Below are 23309 nucleotides of genomic sequence, written 5' to 3'. Positions count from 1 at the left end.
TGCTGGAGCAATGAATTAGGACTCATTCACACCATGTAGTTCATCATCTGCACCCCTCCTCTGCACATACTACCCACCGCCATACACTCCTATCCCTCTCCAACACGTACCACCCACCGCCGTACACTCTGCACCCCTCTTCTACATGTACCACCCACCGCTCTACACTCAGCAGTGCATCGTTGAATCCAGCCGCTGTTCGGCCAACAATTTTCTGCCTGGCTTCTTTGATTTTTGCAAATCGAAAGAGGATGAGTGGGAGCAGCCAACATGACCACCCTCTAAGAACATTTTAGCTGTTTCATCAGGAATCGGATGAAATTAAAACAAACAAACAGTGTATGGGCAGCTCAAGGATCTACGATTATCCCACCAAGCACTGCGAGAAACATGATCATGCATCAAACATGATCCCATAGATCACTGTAAACATGATAACACATGATCTTTCAGATTACTGTAGACATTATAACACATGATCTCTTAGATCACTGTAGACATAACACATGATCCCGTAGATCACTGTAGACATGATAGCACATGATCCCGTAGATCACTGTAGACATGATAGCACATGATGCCGTAGATCACTGTAGACATGATAGCACATGCTGCCGTAGATCACTGTAGACATGATAGCACATGCTGCCGTAGATCACTGTAGACATGATAGCACATGATGCCGTAGATCACTGTAGACATGATAGCACATGATGCCGTAGATCACTGTAGACATGATAGCACATGATGCCGTAGATCACTGTAGACATGATAGCACATGATGCCGTAGATCACTGTAGACATGATAGCACATGATGCCGTAGATCACTGTAGACATGATAGCACATGATGCCGTAGATCACTGTAGACATGATAGCACATGCTGCCGTAGATCTCTGTAGTCATGATAGCACATGATCCTGTAGATCACTGTAGACATGATAGCACCTGATCCCGTAGATCACTGTAGACATGATAGCACCTGATCCCGTAGATCACTGTAGACATGATAGCACATGATCCCGTAGATCACTGAACACATGGTAACATTTGATCCCATAGATTATTGTATACATGATAACACATGACCCTGTAGATCACTGTAGACATGATAACACATGATCCCGTAGATTACTGAAAATGATCCCATAGTTTGCTGTATAGATGATGATTTATGATCATAAAGATCAATGTAGACACGATCACACAACCTCTAACATGAGCACAGGCAAAAATGCAGTTTCAACTAAGTACTCCCAGATCCGATTCCAAAAGACACTGAAGCTTTTTCCTTAGACTACAGAATTAGCATTTGAGAGAGTCACACACAATCTCTAACATGAGCAATGAAAAACATATTTCTAGTCATGGACACAAACTAAACTGCTTATGGTCAAACCACAGTTATTAAAACGAGGGCCAAGAACCAACTACAAAAATACTCTGCCACCCCACCACAAAGCACCGAGTTCCCATAAACAGTGCACACGTCTTGGCTCTCAGTTTCCATAACTGACTGACCAGAACAAATTCATTAGAGATCCCGTGTCAGAATGCAGAGCGGTGGGGAGAAGGATTCGGAGGTATGAAATAGCAGAAATCAGCTTTGATCGCAGCCACACTTATCAAAGCCAGAAGCAATCATTTAAAAAGCAGTCTGGCGAATTTGAAAGATTGTGTTTCTTTGCATAAACTCATTTATCAAGCATTTCTGCCAGTTTTTCCACATGAATTGTGCTCTAAATTGACTTAGTTTTGGTTGAATTATAAGTAATATGTAACCCTGTCTCACCTTCTGCATGACAAACTTCAGAAAGCAAACACATTTAAGTGAGGGGATCAACGCCCGGCGCCAAGACACCATTCTGCTTTTAAGCATGACAAAGGATATGCAAATCTTTTATAGTACAAGAAATCTTTCTATGCCATAATCAGGCCATTTAAGGCCCATAGAACTGGATTATGGTTACAGCAACTGACATCGATATCATAAAGGTGAAGAGGGCTTCATCTAAAGGCTATAGACGTCCTCATTTCAGCTATTCCTTTTGTGGATATAAAAATTTAGGTAATTCATTCCACATTCTTCAAAAATTCTGTTAAGCCGGTTCTAGACTTGTAACACGAACACATGAAAGAGCCAATCAAAATAGATTTCAGATGGTTTATCATCTGCTTTAAAAAAAAAAAAAAACTCATCTAACATACTGTGTGCATTGGCATCTGACCTGCATGGCCTCCAACTGCTCTACATTTTGTATCTAATAGACCAAAGAAATGTATGAATGTACAAGAATCTCCAACACCCACTACTGAGCTCCAATTCATCTCCTGCATGTATGTGTGCTGGATTATACACAAGTACAAATTAGGGATAGACCGATATGTTTTTTCCAGGGCCGATACTGATATTTTGGTCACCGCGTATCGGTATCGGCTGATATGGGCCGATATTCTGCACATTCAATCACATCCAATGCAGAGTGACCAGTGCCCCCATCCAATACAGAGTGACCAGTGCCTCATCCAATGCAGAGTGACCAGTGCTCCCATCCAATGCAGAGTGACCAGTGCTCCCATCCAATGCAGAGTGACCAGTGCCCCCATCCAATGCAGAGTGACCATTGCCCACATCCAATGCAGAGTGACCAGTGCCCCCATCCAATGCAGAGTGACCAGTGCCCCCATCCAATGCAGAGTGACCAGTGCCCCCATCCAATGCAGAGTGACCAGTGCCCCCATCCAATGCAGAGTGACCAGTGCCCCCATCCAATGCAGAGTGACCAGTGGCCCCATCCAATACAGAGTGACCAGTGCCCCCATCTAATGCAGAGTGACCAGTGCCCCCATCCAATGCAGAGTGACCAGTGGCCCCATCCAAGGCAGATTTACCAGTGCTCCAATCTATGCAGAGTGACCAGTGCTCCATCCAATGCAGAGTGACCATTGCCCCCAACAATGCAGAGTAACCAGTGTCCCCATCCAATGCAGAGTGACCAGTGTCCCCATCCAATGCAGAGTGACCAGTGCCCCATCCAATGCAGAGTGACCATTGCCCCCAAAAATGCAGAGTGACCAGTGCCCCATCCAATGCAGAGTGACCAGTGCATGGGGATTAGAGCGCTGCCTGATTACACAAAGAGCAGGGTTCTTCTGCTTACCCAGCACGGGCACTCTCATATGAAGTCCGCCTCTTGGACCGGCTCCCATGTTAGACGTCACCGGTGTGCTCCAGGACGCGGGACTTCGTATGACAGCACCCACGCCGGGTAAGCAGAAGAACCCTGCTCTTTGTGTAATCAGGCGGTGCTCTAATCCGCACCCCACCCTTCCCCTCCGGAGGCAGCCCTACCCTACGTAAATATCGGTCATATCGGCCAAGTTTGTGGTCCATACCAATATTTTCAAAAAAGTGAATATCGGCCGAACCGATAATCAGTCGATCCCTAGCACAAATACCTAAACACAGCAGCTTTTAGTTCTTAAAGGGATGAAAATTTAACTGGATACCTATGACAGATTTTTTTTTTTTTTTGCATTTAAAGTGGAAGTTAAGCCAAAAACGAACTCTAAATCTACTGGCAGCCACATTCTAAGACTAAACCCTGTAAAGCAAAAAACACTATACATACCTTTTCTGCAGCCAATCTGGTCTGGTCTCCAGTGGCCGATGCTGTGTGGAAGAGACAGCCGACAACGGCTGGGAAATGCCAGGGAAGTGACATCACCCATAGACTTCCTATCTGCTGACAGTTCAGCATGGGACCTGACTGGAGCAGCTGCAGAAAAAGGTATGTATAGCGATTTTGGTTTTACAGGCTTAGATATATTAAGTCATAGAAATGTGGCTGCCAGTAGATTTAGAGTTAGTTCATTTTTGGCCTAACTTCTACTTTAACTGTAATGTTTAGATAAAGAATGGATTGGAAATGATCATATTTTTTATGTTTCAGATTTAGGGTGGGCGTTAGTGTTCACTTGGGAGTATGTTACACCCTAAATATGGGTATAACATGCTGCAAAAGGTAGAGTTACCCAAAAAAAAAAATTTAAATCAAAAACGAAAAATGTAAATTTGGTATATTGCAGTTTACCAGTTCTTAGCTGTGGTGGTGCATCTGTTTACTTTTTTCCTGGTGTTTTTCACTTAATTTTTACCTGGCAATCCTGCCGGTAATATGCTTCTTGTCCTAGCCTGAGACTGTTCACTCTCTGCAGTGTATCTATGAAGCAGCTTTGTCATGCTAGGCTTCTCTCTTAGTCCGGACTACAAACAGCTTCCCTGCTCCAGGAGGGGCCCAGGCACACAGGGGGGCACACACTGGAATCTGAAATGGGCAGCACAGAAAGGAGGATCGGTGTGGTGGGGGGTTGGCAGATGTTGGTGTCTGTTGCTCCCTATGGCAGCTGAAAGCCATTAGGGGGCAGAGGGAAGAAACCAGCTATTAGCTGCTGCAGGGGAGAGGCACAGACACAAGACACTGTTCTGTTATTCCACCCTGCCCCGCAGCACCAACCCCCTTGCCCTCTGGGCCCCCCTTGGTGCTCAGGCCCCCTATAGGAGGACCGGTGGTACCCTCCTATCAGCAGCCCGGTCTTCCATGTTCAAAAGGTTGAGAAAGCTTGCTCCAAATTATTGCATCTGTTATTTAAAAAAAAAAAGTATAACGAGTGAATAAAAAAGGGATTTGTTGGTTTAAACAATACTCTTTTGTGTATTTATTCATCATGTACAAGGTACAGTAACTAGGTTTGTGACAGGAGTATGTCCTTTGCGCTAAATGGTGTCCTAAATTCAGATAGTCCTCTTATAGGTTGTCAGGATCATAGATTGAGCTGGCCATCACAGACTATCCATATGGACAAATTTGCTCTGGTAGGGGGATTCCGTGGTGTTCCGCAACCAACTAAAAGTTAGCAGTTGTCCTTAGCCAATCTCCACCAACTTCCTAAGGTCAAACAATCTTTGTAGTAGCAATACCAATAAAATCTCCTGCATATTAACGTGACCCGGTCTTTAAAAAAACAAAACAAGAGGATATAACATGACATACTGAAGATATGTACATAACGTGCTAAAGGTTAAGAATCGTTAAGGCTACCAACTGAGTGAGTGGTTGTAATTTTTTCATGTCATGTAAGTGGAGCGACAAGTGTCCCTTTTTAACTTGGTCTGATCTCTCAGCAAACTGTCAACACATAGACAGTACAATCAATCATGTGTAGACAGTTCACAGTACGTGGAAGAAAAACCAAACACCTGACATAGTTCTAGGAACAACTTTTTTGGTTGCTTCTTAAGTGTGCATTGCTCTACGATTTCTTCTTTATTTAACTCTTTCATCAGCCAATGAATCAGAGACTCGTCAAAAACCATTAGATCCTCAGCTCAGAAAAGTGAAGCCTTTTCTTTTTCTTTCGTTGTTATGACAGCCATCGTATACCCGTTTTTTAGCTTTTGTAATGCCAGTGATTGTTTTCATCAGTAGCCCCCATTTGAAATAGCTTCTTTATGCTCAAAGTGGTTCTAAAGCCTAAACATTTTATACCTTTGTACGTTCCTTGCATTAAGGTAAAAAATGTTTACGCATCAGCACCTCCTCCACCCCCACCCTTTTACTTACCTGAGCCCTCATTTGATCCAGCGCCGTGCACATCTGCAGCTCTTCTCTGGCTGGCTTTGCTGGGGCACCAGGAGCCATTGGCTCCCAGTGCGGGCAATCAAAGCCAGTGACAAGAGAGCAGGGCTAAATCCCGCTGTCTGTGTTAATGGATGCAGCAGTGGGGCTTGGGAGCAAGCACGCACGAGTGCCCCCTATGGAAAGCAGCTTCCCATGGGGCATGGGACAGAAAGGAAGCACCAGGAGCATCGGCAGGGGATGCGAAAAGAGAAGATTACACATGTTCGCCAGCACACCATGGATCTCGAATTGCAGTCCAAAGATTTTATTGTAGAAAGATCACATCACAACAGGATAAGTGCAACGTTTGAAAACAACGCAGGGCCCCTTCTGTGAAGGGACTCACTTTGGTTAGGGGGCCCGTGGAACCCAGCTTACCTTAGAGAGGTTGAGAAATCCCTCTCTCAGCTCCCAAGGCCCCTCTTATGTGTAAGTCACCCTATGTCTATTAGGGGCACAGGGTGACCAAGGAAATGGACAGCTACTTAATGGATATTAGGAAAAAGGTTTGGATTACTTCAAATGGGACAGTAATATTTATCAACCATATTGCTCAAGAAATATATGGAGACTATTCCTGGCAGGTTTGATTCTGAAAATGTTCATTGAAAGAGCTTATCACATCGGCCTCTGTTCCATGTTCTTCAATGTAAGAGATGGATAGTCTGTTACTGGTGGTCTCCTGCTATTGTCTGTGTATTAAGGTGTGATGTGTTTTCGGTTAAGAATGTCTGTCCCATTGTTAATTGTTAAATGACTTACCTATTTTTTGTGTCCAGATGGCTGGGTAAATAGCTCAGGTTAATTATATTTCTGTACACAATTTCATCTGCATACGAACGATAATGTAATCAGGCACCTGACCTGTGTGTGGTATATATTGGGTATGAGTTTGTTCAATAAAGGTTCCAGATCTATAAAAACGAAGTTCCGGCTAGTTTTGTATGGGGCGCTGTAATATCTGATATCTATGTTCAAGACTGAAGGAAGCCGTATTCTGACGGAAGCCCACAAACACATTGTGGGATTGCGGTTCTGTTACACCTTCGTCAGGCATGTGATATTTTCTAAAATAAAAGCAATGGACTGCAGTTCCAGATCATGGTGTGCTGGCAAATGTATCTAGTTATCTGTGTTATCTAGTTATCACATGCCTGATGAAGGGGTCCTGCGTGGCTCCAAAACGTTGCACTTATCCTGTTGTGGTGTGATCCTTATACAATAAAAACTTTGGACTGCAGTTCAAGATATATGGTGTGCTGGCGAACATGTATATTTATCTGTGATACATACAGTGTCCAGGTAGTGATCGCTACAGCACCCAGTACAAACGAGCTTTTAATCCAGGAAAGCATGCCAAGGGAAAATTAACAAAACTAAAAAGAGAAGGTTCACAGCTGCTGTGTGCAATTCCATTGCACAGAGCAGGTAAGTACTGTATAGACGCGTTTGTTATTTTATTTGTTTTTCTTTCATTTACCTTTACAATCGCTTTAAGAGCAGGACTTTATTTCTGAAGCCTACAAATGTTTCTCATTAGAGTTTCAAATCCCCGAACATGACTGAACTCTGTATGCAGTCTAAACTCTTATCCTACCCACTTTTAGCGCTAGAAACAAAATATCTAAACTGCAGATGGGTTTTTTCCTCTCCCTTTGACAACGGTCCCTCTTTATGATCTGATGTATATAAAAATGTACTACTATACTACTACACTAAATTTGCCATCCAACCTCTAAATGATAGCATTTGCATAGCTCCCAACTGTCCCTGATTTTGAGGGACTGTCCCTCATTTAGAACAAAGTCCCTCTGCCCTGCTTTCCTCCTCATTTGTCCCTCATTTGGGTCCGATCAATATAGTTCTATATAAAATGCACTTCTTATCTATCAAAAAGTGACACTTTTGTATGGTCCCCATCCATCTCTGGTCCATCTGATACGGGGTAAGCATCTGAGTAACTGCCACAGCTGCCAAAATTATATGTAGCTATACACCATTTCAAAATAGATTTTATTACTTTGATTGTGTTTTGTTATTGGATTGATTTGAGCTCCTGAGGAAGTTGGTCAACAGCGAAACATGTCAAGTACTGGCTAACTATACACCCTACCTGTATATGTGCTATGTTCATGAGTATAGGCAAAATATACTATAGTTAAGCCATTATAATAGGTTGTCTTTAAACCTGAGTTCTATAATGTTTATTTACACTCCTTAAATATGTAAAAAAGGTTTCTTATTTTAATTTGGTTGTAATGCTTTTGACGGTATCCGGAGAATCCAATCGCGCCCTTTCTATTGTTCCATGGCTGAAAAAGTGTTTTACAGTGCTAGACTTTTCATCCAATTTCTAAATTGCTGCATTTGTAAATTCCAAAAGCCAATATAAAGGAACAGTAGTGGTAAAAAAGGACTTGTGGGTTTAACCTATAATTTTTGTTGTACAATTCTCCTTTAACCGGGTGTGGCAGGGGTGTCCTATGCCTACATACCTTTGCAAATAGGCGTCCCTCCTTGTCTTAGAAAGTTGGGAGGTATGCAATTGTTTTTTTGAAAAGCCAGTAAAATTTGGTGAAAACAAAAAAGCTCCAATGGGTTTAACCAATTATTTGTTGCTCATCTATTCCTCATAGTCTACAGTAGTGGGGGTGTCTTTTGCCTAGGTAGTTTGTTCTGAAAGCGGCCCCTCTTTTACCCCAGCAAGTTGGAAGGTATGCGGTAACCTGGCAGTAGGATATGAATGTTGGATCCTGGGTGTGTATTTATTCAAGCCTAACTCCATATTTATTGAACTTTAAATCGCTCATTTGGACCAAGCTTTCCTTCACTAACACATGCAGTGACTGGGCTGTCAGTGCTGTATGAACTGGTTGTAGCCTCAGCTGTACACAGTATACAGTGCTGGCAACCAAATCCTGTGATAGTGGGGGCATGGCAAAGCCGGACTGTGTGCGCTAATAGACACACACAGCCCGGCTCGAGAGTGAGCCTGCAGGTGCTTCCTCCATAAGAAGCAGCTTCCTATGGTGGCGCACAGAGAGGTAGAGATAAGAGCACCAGCAGGCGACCCTAGAAGAGGATGTTTGGGGCCTCTCTGCGCACTACCATTGCACAGAGCAGGATAAGTATAACACATTTGTTATTTTCATTTAAAAAAAAAAAAAAAAGCCTTTACAACCTCTAACTCTGACAGTGCTGAGGACAGCCATAAGTGATGGTATCCGACCACTCTGACAATGCAAAGAAGGGAAGATTTGTCGCAGATAGTGTGACAACACTCTGTGCTTGTCTTCCAAATGTGCGCCTATGTTGTCATACATACACTCACCAGCCACTTTAACGAGTACACCTGTTCAATTGCTTGGTAACACAAATTGCTAATCAGCCAACCACAATGCATTTAGGCATCTAGATGTGGTGAAGAAGACTTGGTGAAGTTCAAACCGAGCATCAGAACGGGGAAGAAAGAGGATTTAAGTGACTTTGAACGTGGCATGGTCGTTGGTGCCAGACGGGCTGCTCTGAGTTTTTCAAAAACTGCTGATCTACTGGGATTTTCACAAATAACCATCTCTAGGATTTACAGAGAATGGTCCAAAGAGAGAAAATATCCAGTGAGTGGCAGTTGTGTGGGCGAAACTGCCTTGTTAATGTCAGAGGAGAATGAGCAGACTAGTTTGAGATGATAGAAAGCCAACAGTAACTCAAATAACCATTCGTTACATCGAACCTTGAAGAAGATGGGCTGCAGTAGCAGAAGACTACATCGGGTGTCACTCCTGTCAGCTAAGAACAGGAAACTGAGGCTACAATTCACACAGTCTCACCAAAATTGAACAACAGATTATTGGAAAAACATTGCCTGATCTGATAAGTCTCGATTTCAGCTATGACATTCAGATGGTAGGGTCAGAATTTGGAACATAAAACAGAGGCTACAATTCAAACAGGCTCATCAATCCTGGACAATAGAAGATTGGAAAAACGTTGCCTGGTCTCGATTTCAGCTGCAACATTCAGATGTTAGGGTCAGAATTTGGGGTAAACAACATGAAAGCATGGATCCATCCTGCCTTGTATCAACGGTTCAGGCTGGTGGTGGTGGTGGTGTAATGGTGTGAGAGATATTTTCTTGGCACACTTTGGGCCCCTTAGTACCAACTGAGCATTGTTTAAATGCCACAGCCTACCGGAGTATTGTTGCTGACCATGTCCATCACTTTATGACTACAGTGTGCCCATCTTCTGATGGCTCCTTCCAGAAGGATAATGCACCATGTCACAAAGCTCAAATCTTCTCACTACTGGTTTCTTGAACATGACAATGAGGTCACTGTACTCCAATGGCCTCCACACTTACCAGATCTCATGCAATAGAGCACCTTTGGGATGTGGTGAAATGGGAGATTTGCATCATGGATGTACAGCCGACAAATCTGCAGCAACTGCGTGATGCCATCATGTCACTATGGACCGAATCCTCTGAGGAATGTTCCCAACACCTTGTTGAATCTTTGCCATGAAGAATTAAGGCAGTTCTGAAGGCAAAAGGGGGTCCAATCCAGTACTAGCAAGGCGAACCTAATAAAGTGGCCGGTGAGTGCGTTTTAAATGGAGATTACAGGTGGAGGTTTCAACATACATTACAAAGGCAGGGTACATTGATGTCACCACCAGCAAACCTCCCAGGATACAGGCTATGCAGCCATCACTAGAATGCATGCATATAGTGCAACAGCACGGCGACGCAACAAAGAATACAAGTTGAGAACAGTCATTTATTAACAAAAATCTAAAACAAAAAAACTATTTTGTGTGCTTAGTACACTTGGTTATACTGGTTTCTGAATATACATTTTATAACTTGCACTATATATCAGAACTAACAGCGGAAATGTGATTTGTTTCTACGGGCTCCAGCTTTAAAGTTCCTTCACTAGACATTCATGAGGTTCAATGTTTGTGGTGTGTGCTGTCCATTTGCTGACTTCTAAGAATGACCATCCAATAACTGATGTATGCCGCAGCAAAATTGCTTAATCAGTAAATGATACACAATGGGCTGAGATTAGCAGCTGTTGATTCTAGATTAGTGATTTATAATAAGGTCAGAAGTGGATTGATGGTATGGCTAGCTTATAGACACCAGATAAGGCCTAGCTTTAGCAAATATTGATTCTGGATGAGGCCGCTAAAATATTTTTTATTCCGCTCATTGTTTTTGAGCTATACAATACAAAAGCATCAACTTTCATGGGTTTGATAAATTGAACTTTGGTAAAGTTATTTTAGCATTCATGAATTTAGGTCTTTAAATTATTCTGTTCCTTCAAGTTCAATTTTAAAGTGGCCAAACCTAATGAAATCTTTAGCCTATAAAGAATATGTAAAGCCATCATTTCATATTCCTTATATGTGTCTGCTGTACCATGTTCTTGTATGAGAAAGTATCCTGATCTCTTTGTATTGCTTCCTTTATGTGAAATCCCTGGTGTTCCTGTCAGTCCCTCTGCTTTCCTATTAAAAACTGACCACACTAAGCAGGAGAACTCATTGTGGTCAGTTCTCCATCTATGCTGGGAACTCTCCCCCAACAGATTTGTCCTGGTACCCCCCCCCCCCCCCACAAACCCTTTCAATGTAAAGATCAGTGTACTGCTGTTTCTCTAACCCCTGTTTCTCTAACCCCAACTCTTATGCAGCTGGGAGCAGAGGGAAAGTGATCACAAAAAAAAAAAAAAAAAGGAAAAATGTTAGGTATTTTTATTTTTTTTATATCCATTTACAAATGTTTTTCCTTTCATTTCTATTTTAAACTGGATGGGCTGTTTTACGAGGTGAGGGTTTACAATCACTTTAGAAAGATCGGTATTTAAAAAATGAAGGTAAAAGCACTGAAAAATCTATCATTTTAAATGCTAGCTTGCAGCATTCTTTTCTTACGAAAAGCATTTTTATTCACTTGCAACTTGCCTTTGAACTTCTTCGAGAAGTGTAAATTTCCTAGCTCAGCCCCCTCCCTCCTGCTACATCATAACCCTCTCCTCGGAGTGTTGGGGCTTTTATTAAAAGAATACCTGGTGATCCTGCCAATCTTTCTTGTAAAGATTACAATTGGCCATTAGGATATATAATGTACAGACAGGGTCCACTAGGAAATCTAATGTACAGACCGGGTCCACTAGGGAATATAATGTACAGACAGGGTCCACTAGGAAATATAATGTACAGGCAGGGTCCACTAGGAAATATAATGTACAGGCAGGGTCCGCTAGGAAATATAACGTACAGGCAGGGTCCGCTAGGAAATATAACGTACAGACAGGGCCCACTAGGAAATATAATGTACAGACAGTGCCCACTAGGGAATATAATGTACAGACAGGTTCTGCTAGGACATATAATGTACAGACAGGGTCCACTAGGAAATATAATGTACAGACAGGTTCCACTAGGAAATATAATGTACAGACAGGGTCCACTAGGAAATATAATGTACAGACAGGGTCCACTAGGAAATATAATGTACAGACAGTGCCCACTAGGGAATATAATGTACAGACAGGTTCTGCTAGGACATATAATGTACAGACAGTGCCCACTAGGAAATATAATGTACAGACAGGGTCCACTAGGAAATATAATGTACAGACAGTGCCCACTAGGGAATATAATGTACAGACAGGTTCTGCTAGGACATATAATGTACAGACAGGGTCCACTAGGAAATATAATGTACAGACAGGGTCCACTAGGAAATATAATGTACAGACAGGGTTCACTAGGAAATATAATGTACAGACCGAGTCACCTAGGAAATATAATGTACAGACAGTGCCCACTAGGAAATATAATGTACAGACAGGGTTCACTAGGAAATATAATGTATAGACCGGGTCACCTAGGAAATATAATGTACAGACAGTGCCCACTAGGGAATATAATGTACAGACAGGGTCCACTAGGAAATATAATGTACAGACAGGGTCCACGGTTGTCAGATAGGCAGTCTAGAGCAATGATGTGCCACTGACAGTGGAGCAAGTACATATAGACAGGAAGTTTCAAAAAGGCTGGAGGAGATCAGCACCACCGACACAGAAAATGGATGAAAAATGGCATGCCCAGAAGCTGTTTAGCAAGGTATGACGCGCCTGCACCGGAACTGATGTCGGGGCCGGTGCAGGCGCATTGATTCCTGGGAGCGATGACGTTCAGCTTCCAGGAATTATTGCAAGCTAGGAAGTGACGGCGGCGGCCGTGGCCGCAGAGGGAGGAAGAGGAAAGTAAGGTAAGTGTATTTTCTTCTAAAACAAGGTAAGTAAAAAAAAAAAAAAAATTGCAATTATCCATTTGTTTTTCAGGTGACCCGGAGCAAGAAGATGGACCGAAGTTCAATTTTAGGGTGGAACTCCACTTTAATAAACCTTTTTTAATGGTAATGCACAAGGTTGGTGCGTCTTTCTCTTGTTGTTGTTCGTAATAATGATTTCCGCCTGGGTTCACAGAGGAGTGGTGTGGGAAAATACGATATTGGTAATTGGTATCGGCAAACACAAGTATTCGTACTTGTACCCACTCTTAGAAAACCGGTATTATTTACCCAATTAGTAAAATAATTAGGTGCATCCCTAATAATTATATAAAGAATATAATTCCACTATCAACCACTTCCACAAATCCCAAAGGCTTTTGTATTTTTATTTTCTTCCGGTAAGATTTGTACTTTGTACTTGTCCTTTCTGTATTTTAGCCAACCACCCCTACCGCCCTTCTCTAGTTGAGCCTCTGGTCTAAACGGCTGTGTAGGATCATTTAGAGAAATAAAGACGGTTACTTTTTTTAAAGCGGGCAGTAAAACAAAATACACATCTAGTAGCTGTTCCCTAACATCTGTGCAGTAGGATAAGACGTGAAACGGCTTTTGTGCTTGAAACACAAGTTTCCACAAGGATTAGGAGGCAAGGCTGCCAGCTGGGAGTTAGAACAAAGATCACCATCGGAAAGGCACAGGCTCAAATTGCTCTGTTCGGTCTCCAAAATATTCTGCAGAACTATTTCCCTGAGCTGTCACTGCACAATGATAAGAGATTCCTAGAAAATCATGAACAGGAGGAGGTACCATTAAACTTTGCAAATGCATTAAGGATGCCTGATGGAGAACAGCTTTAGTACGGTAGAGCTGAAATGCAGTTGTTCATGGGAAGAAAGCGGACTTACTCATTGGGAATGCAGAGTGAGAACGTGGGGGGCGCAGTTATTAATCCAGTGTATTCAGTCAGGGTGGTCCAGGGAACAAGCTACAGCACAACCCCAGGTAGGAAGGAGATCAGATTGAAACAAGCCTGGCAAGCATTAGTCCTGCAGGCTATGCTGGCATTTATTCCTGCATGCCTTCCCTGGCCTGTCCAATCGGTTAGGATTACACTGTACGCTCTCTCTACATACAGCCCCCCTGTATTACAAGAAGGTATGTGTATATCTTACAATGAAACCCCAAATTTTATTAAAATAACAACATCATTATTATTAATAATAAAAAAAATGATCATTCCCCATTAGTTCATAGACATACTATATTGTCAAAAGTATTGAGACGCCTGCCTTGACTGCGCACCAGTGCACAAAGCAAGGCCCATAAAGACACGGATGAGCGAGTGAATAAAGGAGCCAATTAGGCTACGCTATAATGCATATGTGCTGACAGTGATCATGCAGAAAGGGGGAGAATGCACAGAGTGCCTGACTGGAGACAAACTGCGCATATATATATATATATATTTTTTTTTAAAAGTTTTTGGATAGAGTAGAAAAGTGTCAATACCCTTTTCAGTTATTTTTTTGCTATCCCAAAAATGGAACAGGGCATGACAGGAATCCTCTGCTAGGTGAAGGGAACTCCTCTCTTAGACAGTTGTCACTTAAACAGGTGACCCCACTGAACGATTTACCCCAACCTCATATTCTGGAAGCAACTGTAAAACTGTGGATCACCTTCTGTCTTAAGCCCCATTCACAAGGTTGTTACTTATGTGTACATCCTTGCGAAGGGCCATCTTTTCCCAAATGGGAAGAACAGGTGTCTCATTCTTGTATATTGGGACAGTGGCTGCACGGACACTGATGCTGGTCCCAATTTGACAGCCGCGAGGGTGCGTATCCATGAACGAAGACCTTGTGCAGTTATAAGCTCCATCACATTTTTTTTGCAGTTTGTGTACCTGATGGAGAGGATTTAAAGTGGTAGCAAACCAAAGTATTAAAAAATCCACTGACAGGCAGAGTCTTTAAAACCGAAGAGACCCTATAGGTTTTTTTTGTCACAAATGTAGGGCTGAAACAACTAATCGACTAAATCGATAATAATCGATAATTACAATCGTTGTCAACGATTGTCATTATCGATTAGTTGCTCCGTCGATTAGTTGTGCTGCATTGTGAACTTTCCCGCTTGTCAGCGAGCTGTCTGCAGTGTGAAGCCGACGGCTGCATTCACTGTCTCTCTCTCTCTCACAGCTCTGCACTTCCGTGACTTCCCCCCCTCCTCCCTCCTCCCCCCTCCTTTCCTCTCTGCCTTTCCTCTCCGCCCTCTTGCTGATGTCAGTGAGGGAGTGAGTCAGATCGAGGGGAGGCAGAAAAGAGCACAGAAGCAGCAGAAGTTAACGTGAGTGCCGAGATTAGAGCTACAGTGTCCTGTCCATGCAATGCAGCCTGCAAAAAATATAATAAAAGCTTCTCCAGATAAGAGTTAATATTCCTTATAAAGTGCAATATTCTAATAGAAAAATAAGTGATTAAAAACGTCCATATAGCACATATAGGGGGTCTTTCTATGCTGCCTATTTCATATCTATGGCTGACATGGATGTTTTTATTCACTTATTTTTCTATTATAATATTGCACCTTATAAGGAATATTAACTCTTTTATCTAGATAAGCATTTATTATATTATTTACAGTATATAGCAGCTTAATTAAGAAGAAAAAAAAAAAAAGTTTTGGTATAAGTCCCGGTTCACATTTGTGCGATGCGGGAAGGCTGCGAATATGCAGCGTGTTCCCGCATCGCATCCACACAAGAGGCAGTTCACACTGCCATATGCGATACGCAGGGGGTGTCAATTAAATGTTAACGACACCCCCAGTTTGATCGCATATCGCAGTGCGATCTGACAGTTCGCACAGGATCGGATCGCACAAGTGTGAACCACTGTGCGATCCGATCCTGAGGCGGCTCAAAAAATGCCTCATGTGCGAGTTTGCTGCGGATACGCTGCGAATTCAGCCATACAAAGTTTATGGCTGAACTCGCATCCGCACAGGAGATCGCATGTAATTTAGGAGCAGTGCGCTCCGAATTACATGCGATCTCGCAAACCGCACAAGTGTGAACCGGCACTAAGTGCTGGTTCACACTACTGCGGGTGCGCTGATTCGCACTGCACCCGCACAAAAGTCACACATGACCCTTTCTTTCAGCCGCATCAGGATCGGATCGCGCAGTGGTTCACACTTGTGCGATCCGATCCTGTGCGAACTGTCAGATCGCACTGCGATATGCGATCAAACTGGGGGTGTCGTTAACATTTAATTGACACCCCTGCGTATCGCATATGGCAGTGTGAACTGCCTCTTGTGCGGATGCGATGCGGGAACAGGCTGCGAATACGCAGCCTTCCAGCATCGCACAAGTGTGAACCGGCACTTACACTCTGTTTGCTCATTATTATTTTAAATAAATGAAAAAAAAGGCATATTGAGTTTTTTTTATTATTTTATCCGATTAATCGAAAAAATAATGGGCAACTAATCGATTATTAAAATAATCGTTAGTTGCAGCCCTACACTAATGATCCCCCCTGTCAGCGGTAATAATATCTGAGCAGTACATGCGATAACCAGACCGCATTTACAGACCCGCATACTGTGCAGCAGTGAAGTGACTCCTGTGCGCATGGGTGGGAGTGACATCATCACAGCCTGGCCATTCAAGTAGTCGAAGACTAAGAACAAGGAGAGTTGTGACAGCCCAGCAGTAGATGGCTCTGTTGAAAGGGAAGTCTCTCATAGCTGCATACTAATACATTATGACTTAAACCTGCCGGGGAGGTGGGGGGCACATTTTTTTTATTTTATGAAGAGACTTTACTACCACTTTAACTTCACTTTGTGCTCCAGTGGAGGTGGCCACAGAGAGGCTAAAAATGCAGATGGAAACAAAAACCTTTTTTTTTTTTTTTTTTTGTTAGTGGCAAGATATTAGAACTTTGGTAAGGTTTTTTGTTGTCTTCATTGCCACTGGGATGAGTTCTCTTGTCACCAGTACAGGAACGGATGGGAAATCTTTCCAATGTGACCCAGACAGCAAGAAAAACCCAACAGATGTCCTAAATGCTTCCCCTTTCAACCCAAAACTAAAACCTAGGTTAAATTCCAGCCAAAACTTTAGAAATGGGATATTTGCAGTTCGTGTTTTTCTTTTGACGCTTCATGCACACTGGACGTTATCAGAATGTCAGTAGAAAGCTGTAGCTGCAGAAGGATTTTTTTTTAGCTTTTTTGCAGTAGCATTTTTTAGCATAACTATACTCCCACAAAAGCTTATGGGTCAAAAACATTGATAAACACAGAATAGCCGCGTTTTTTGGCATTTTTCCGCTTTTATCAGAGGATTTTTACAGCTGAAAAACGCCTCTTAAAACCCACTAGTTCTGGGTTTTATTTCCAGCCAGAAAATGCCCCAAAAACTGCTGATAACAAGCATGGACCACATTGGGAGTTTATTGGCTGCAGAAAAAAAAACGTCTGACGCCAAAAACAGCAGCTGTAAAAACGTCCAGTGTGCACGAGGCCTAAATGTAATTATAAAGCAAGGTTGCCTTTAACTACGAGCAAGCACCAAAAAAGAAAAACAGAAAGCCATCATTGCCCTCATACCATGGAGCGAGTTATGAATGCTTGGCAAACACATTGTTTGGCTTTACATTACATTTATGCCTTTTGTAATTAGATAAATACACACAGCTGAACGGGTCACAGAGACACAATGAACCTCTTTAAAGCGTCCTCTCTTTCAACAAAGAATACAGCGATTGTTTCAGACTGCGACGAGAGAAGATCAGACATCCAGTGTAATGTGACTCCTCAAACACAAGATATTGTACAAGCTGAGAAGCTATTCATGAAGAAGGCAGCACAAGAGATAGTCTCATGCACCTCTGATGTGTCAGATGCACAATTGCTCAAGTGGCCAAGAGAGGTTTAGGAGAGAACAAAGCCATTTATTTCCAGTGCTCAGCAACTTGTGCGGAAGAATGCAGACGAGGCCTTATTGGCGGTGGACTCCTCTAGTGTAAACAGCACAGCATGTATAAGGGCAAAAAGACGGGAATGCTATGCTAGAATTGGACTTCTGAAATATGAAGGTGAATAGAGATTTATGAAAAAGATAACAAAAAGAGGGGCGCACCGACCTAGTGCATTACCACTAAAAACATTTATTAAAATGGTAAAAAGCATAAAATATACTCACAGAGTGTGATAATACACACATATCAACAATTCAAAATATAAATAAAGACGTCTCCAAGGAGGCCAGGCACTGCATGGTGCTGGACGGCGTGCGGCAGAACAGCATGGAGCTGCTGTAGCTTAGGCCGGCTGACGCGTTTCGAATGCGAACCCCCTTTCTCAGAGCCAAGAAATGCTGCTGCAGGGGGTTCGCCCTCAAAGCGCGTCAGCCGGCCTAAGCTACAGCAGCTCCGTGCGGTTCTGACGCACGCCGTCCAGCACCACACAGTGCCTGGCCTCCTTGGAGACGTCTTTATTTATATATTGAATTGTTGATATGTGTGTATTATCACACTCTGTTTGTGAGTATATTTTATGCTTTTTACCATTTTAATAAATGTTTTTAGTGGTAATGCACTAGGTCGGTGCGCCCCTCTTTTGGTTATCTTTTTCTTCAGTTTGTATCGGATACCCTTGGTCCTGAGGTGGCAGCAAGACCTTCAGTCCTACCCATTCATATTTGTTGGAAACTCACCTTTTTCTTCCCATTATTGCACTAGAATTAAAGTACATTTTGAATAGAGAGTTATAGCAGGCTTCCACTCACTGCAAAACCTGGCAGACCTCAAACTATGCAACAAAATCATTATTTTTATAGGAGATGACAACTGTATAGTGAGAGATCATATACACCAGTCTGTATTATAGTGAGGCATATAACAGAAATGTATCTGCTGTACATATATTGTTCCCAGGACCAATTAAAGTAGAAGTTCTCATTAATATAGGATTTTACTCACAGTTGCATCAATAGTCTAGCAGATTCCTGTGTCTAGATTCACAAGTTGGATGGGGATAGTTGCAGCTGCTGAACCTGTGCAAAGAAATGACCGGCTGACAGTGGCTGCAGCTGCATGCGGGTGTTTGGAGGTAATCCTGGATGGAGCGGCTACCTTCTGTTACTTTTATGACCACTCACCTAATAATGAGAAGGTCCCTTTTTTTGCCACCAAAATAGCCCTAAATTATCAATGCATGGATGCCTCTAAATCTTTCAATGTTTTTATTAAAGTATTTTACAAGAAAGAATACAAAAGATATGACAAAGGATGTATCTCCCACCATGTAAAATATATACTGAACAGGCAAAAGACCCAACATTTTTAAACATAAAAGAACATATGAAAAAGGGGCCGCCTGTGAAATAAAAATATTCACTGTCAATATAGATTGTACTATCAGAGTGGGCTAACCCCAAAATTCGTTCCAACTCTAAATGTTACATAAACCAGGCACATCTCAGGCTCGTTGTACAGGAAAAGGACTGCAGAGCTACATTTCCAACCCTAATGTCAGCACACAAACCCCAATGGGCTGGAGATGCACCTGGCTTTAGCTGTATGCATTCTTGGAAGGGGCCTATAACTCAAGGAGAAGGAAGCCCCACCCCTCATCACGCAGTAACCAGTCTTCACTCTCATACAGGAAGAAGTCACTTATCTAGGTTTATAGGGAAGAATATGCGAGAAGACCCAAGAGATACAATAGCAAAGACTGAGAAGAGAGAAAGAGAACAGGGGAAAGGTTGGGAAGTAGGGTATGACCTTGCATGTCCAATCCCACCATCCTGAAGCTGCCTTAAAATCGGGTATGGATCGAGGATCTCCAGTCAAGTACTTGACCCATGAGTCCCAAACCTTCTTAAACATCCGCATTTTATCATTCAAGATTGCTGACATGTGCTCTATAGATGCTTCTAAATCTGACGGTAAGCTGTAGTATCTGGCAACAAGCCATCAGTATCAGATCCTTTAAGGAAGGCCATGCATTACGTAAATTTTCTGCTGGATTCCCCCATCGACAAAATCAGTGTTGATGGGGGAATCCCTCCCATCTATGGCTACTGAGTGTAGATTAATGAGAAAATATAAATTTAATATACAATTAATTTTTTTTTGGGGGGGGGGGGGGATAATTATTTGATCCCCTGCAGATTTAGTAAGTTTGCCTGCTTACAAATAAATTAAGGGTCTATAGCTTTTATCAGAGGTGCATTCTAAATGATAGAGACAGAAAATCAACCAAAAATCTAGAAAAAACACATTGTTATGTGTATAAAAAAAAAAAGACATCTGTCCACACAATCTTTCTTCCATTTAAACTTTACCATCATGGGCAAGACCAAAGAGCTGTTAAAAGGACATCTGGGACAAGATTATTGAAAAGGCTGCAATGGGCTACAAGACCATTAGCAAGAAGCTTGGTGAGAAGGAGACAACTGTCTGAGCGAATAATTTGCAAATGGAAGAAATCTAAAATAACCATCAATCGCCCTCGGTCTGGAGCTCTGTGCAAGATTTTGCTTCATAGGGTAAGGAAGATCATGAGAAAAGTAAGGGATTAGCCCAGAACTACATGGGAGGAGTTTGTGAATTATCTCAAGGCAGTTGGGACCACAGTCCCAAAACAAACCATTGGTAACACAATTTGCCGCCATTTAATGAAATACTGCAGCACCTGCAAGGTCCCCCTCCTCAAAAAGGCACATGTACAGGCCCATCTGAAGTTCGCCAATGAGCACCAAAATGATTCAGAGAAGGATTGGGAGAAAGTGCTGTGGTCAGAGGAGCGCAAAATTGAACTCTTTGGCGATAACTCGACTCGCCATGCTTGGAGGAAGAAAAATGCTGACTATGACCCTAAGAACACCATCCCTACAGTCAAGCACAGAGGTGGAAACATTATGCTTTGGGGCTGTTTCTCTGCTAAGGGTAAAGGCTGACTTTGCCGCATTGAGGGGCCATGTATTGTAAAATCTTGGATGAGAAGCTTCTTCCCTCAGTCAGAACACTGAAGATGGGTCGTGGATGGGTCTTCCAGCATGACAATAACCCAAAACATACTGCCAAGGCAACAAACGAGTGGCTCAAGAAGAAGCACATTAAGGTCATGGAGTGGCCTAACCAGTCTCCAGACATTAATCCTATAGAAATTTTTTGGAGGGAGCTAAAACTTTGAGTTGCCAAGCCACAGCCAAGAAACCTTAAGGATTTAGACAAGATCTGTAAAGAAAAGTGGACAAAAATCCCTCCCGAGATGTGTGCAAACTTGGTCCAACTACAAGAAACTTCTTACCTTTGCGCTTGCCAACAAGGGTTTTCCCACCAAGTACCAAGTCATGTTTTGCTTGGGGATCAAATACTTATTTTACTCACTGAACTGCAACTCAATTCATAACATTTGTACCATTTGTTGTTTTTTTCTGGCTTTTTGGTCGGTATCCTGTCTCTATCATTTAAAATACACCTATGATAACAATTTTTGTAAGTGAGCAAACTTACAAAATCTGCAGGGGATAATTCTATATATATATATATATATATATATATATATATATATATATATATATATATATATATATATATATATATATATATATATATATATATATATATATATTTTTAAAGCCCACCCTTACTCGCTCTTTGCCCTTATTCCTTGCCAACACCTTATTCAGGAGTGGAACCAACCAGCAATCCAGTGCTGCGGTCAATGCCTGTAGCACAGCAATCTTCAGGGCTTGAGAGGACCATGCCACTAGAAAGCCAATGGAAGAGTCCTGATCACCCGGACAGCAACATGGATACCCAAAGAAAGACCCTCTCACCCTGCAGTGAAGAAAAAAAAAAAAAAAAAGACTCGGGACTCAATGTTGTCTCACGTGATCTCAGATTTAGGTAAGTTAGAGAAGATTTTTTTTCTTTTGTAATTGCTGCAGGGATTAATTCGGCGGATGGTATTTTTATGGTTGGACCATAGTGCCTATGTGTTTTGGGGTTGTTGTAAGTCCAGTGACCTTTATAAATCCACAGAGCCTACGGCATTGTGCATTTACAATTTGGGCTTTAAACTGGATACTAATGTACTTATAATTTATTATAAGAGGTAGGTCATACCATAGTATTATTTTTAAAAATGCTTGAAAACATCCACTGTAAAAAAAAATTCTGAACAACAAAAAACAGTTCTCTTAAAAAAAAAAAAAAAAAAAAAAAAGAAGAGAAAGGGTTGCTCAATCAGTAGTTATGTATTTAAAGTGGTCACTTATAAGCACTCAGGTGCTATTGTATGGTGGAATGTGGCACTACATTTATTTGAGTTACAATTATTAATCATCCTGAGCACACACCCATTAGTTATTCAGCTAACATTCAAGACCTTAAATCATTTGTGACACCGAGGGCTGCTGAAAACACCATCCAGATGGGGACTGATGTGAGTGTTTAGCTTTCCACATATCTCAGCTTGATCAAAGTGCTCCTACATAATACTCTACACTCAAGCCATCAGTTACAGAGTCTGCCTTTCTTATCCCCACATCACATACATGGGAATAGAACCTGTACAGTACAGGCAGTTACAGGCGGCTTTGCTAGCTTGTCTTCTCACACCAGTGCTCAAGCAAATGTTTACCAAGAACTTAATGATCAGTAACAGAAATGTACTAGAAAAGGTCATTTACACAGTTGTAAACTTCCTAGCATCAAGATCGTATTTCTGTGCTGGTGCACCCATTTGTTTGGGGGAGTTGGTGCTTAGTAGATGTCAGTGGATGTGTAAGACACAGCTGGTCCTTGATCTACTACCCAGTAAAACATGACTATTTTGCATTTCAGGTTCTTTCCACTCAGTGTTTTACCTCTTGGGAAAGGGCATTTAACCTGTTGCCATACGCATAACATATATGCAGCAGTAAAAGAAAGGGTAGCCTTTATGCCCACACAGTACACATATGCATCACTGGGTGGCCAAAGTTTGAGTGCTGAAAGCACACTCTCAACACAGGGACAAAACTGTCAAAGACAGCTCTTGGTCCCCACGAACGATTGGTAGCCAGTGGAACCAGGATCCGATCAAGTGACCACTGTGACAGCCAATTACAGTGGTCATATGATTTCTGATCCTTCCCAGCCCCTGAGCCTTCATAACTTTTTAAAGGGATGCCAAAGCGGGCAGGAAGGGGTAAAACGAATGCTCACATTTTTGCACACTTCTGCAATGGGAATTTGCTTCATTCCATACTGGGCTCCAAAATGTTGCAGCCTTTCCAACCT

General features: G+C 42.2%; 1 protein-coding gene across 1 annotated transcript in view; it reads right to left on the bottom strand.

Annotated features, from left to right (window-relative positions):
* The window catches only part of TNFRSF19 (TNF receptor superfamily member 19), a gene marked incomplete at its 3' end in the record, with an annotated part of 92199 nt that overhangs the window by 13352 nt on the left and 55538 nt on the right, over window positions 1-23309 (bottom strand). The window lies entirely within an intron of this gene.

The sequence above is a fragment of the Pelophylax lessonae genome (assembly GCF_965119305.1).
Source record: "Pelophylax lessonae genome assembly, chromosome: 2".
Classification (NCBI taxonomy): domain Eukaryota; kingdom Metazoa; phylum Chordata; class Amphibia; order Anura; family Ranidae; genus Pelophylax; species Pelophylax lessonae.
Note: the sequence above shows the minus strand (reverse complement) of the source record. Positions and strands in the feature narration are given on the sequence as shown.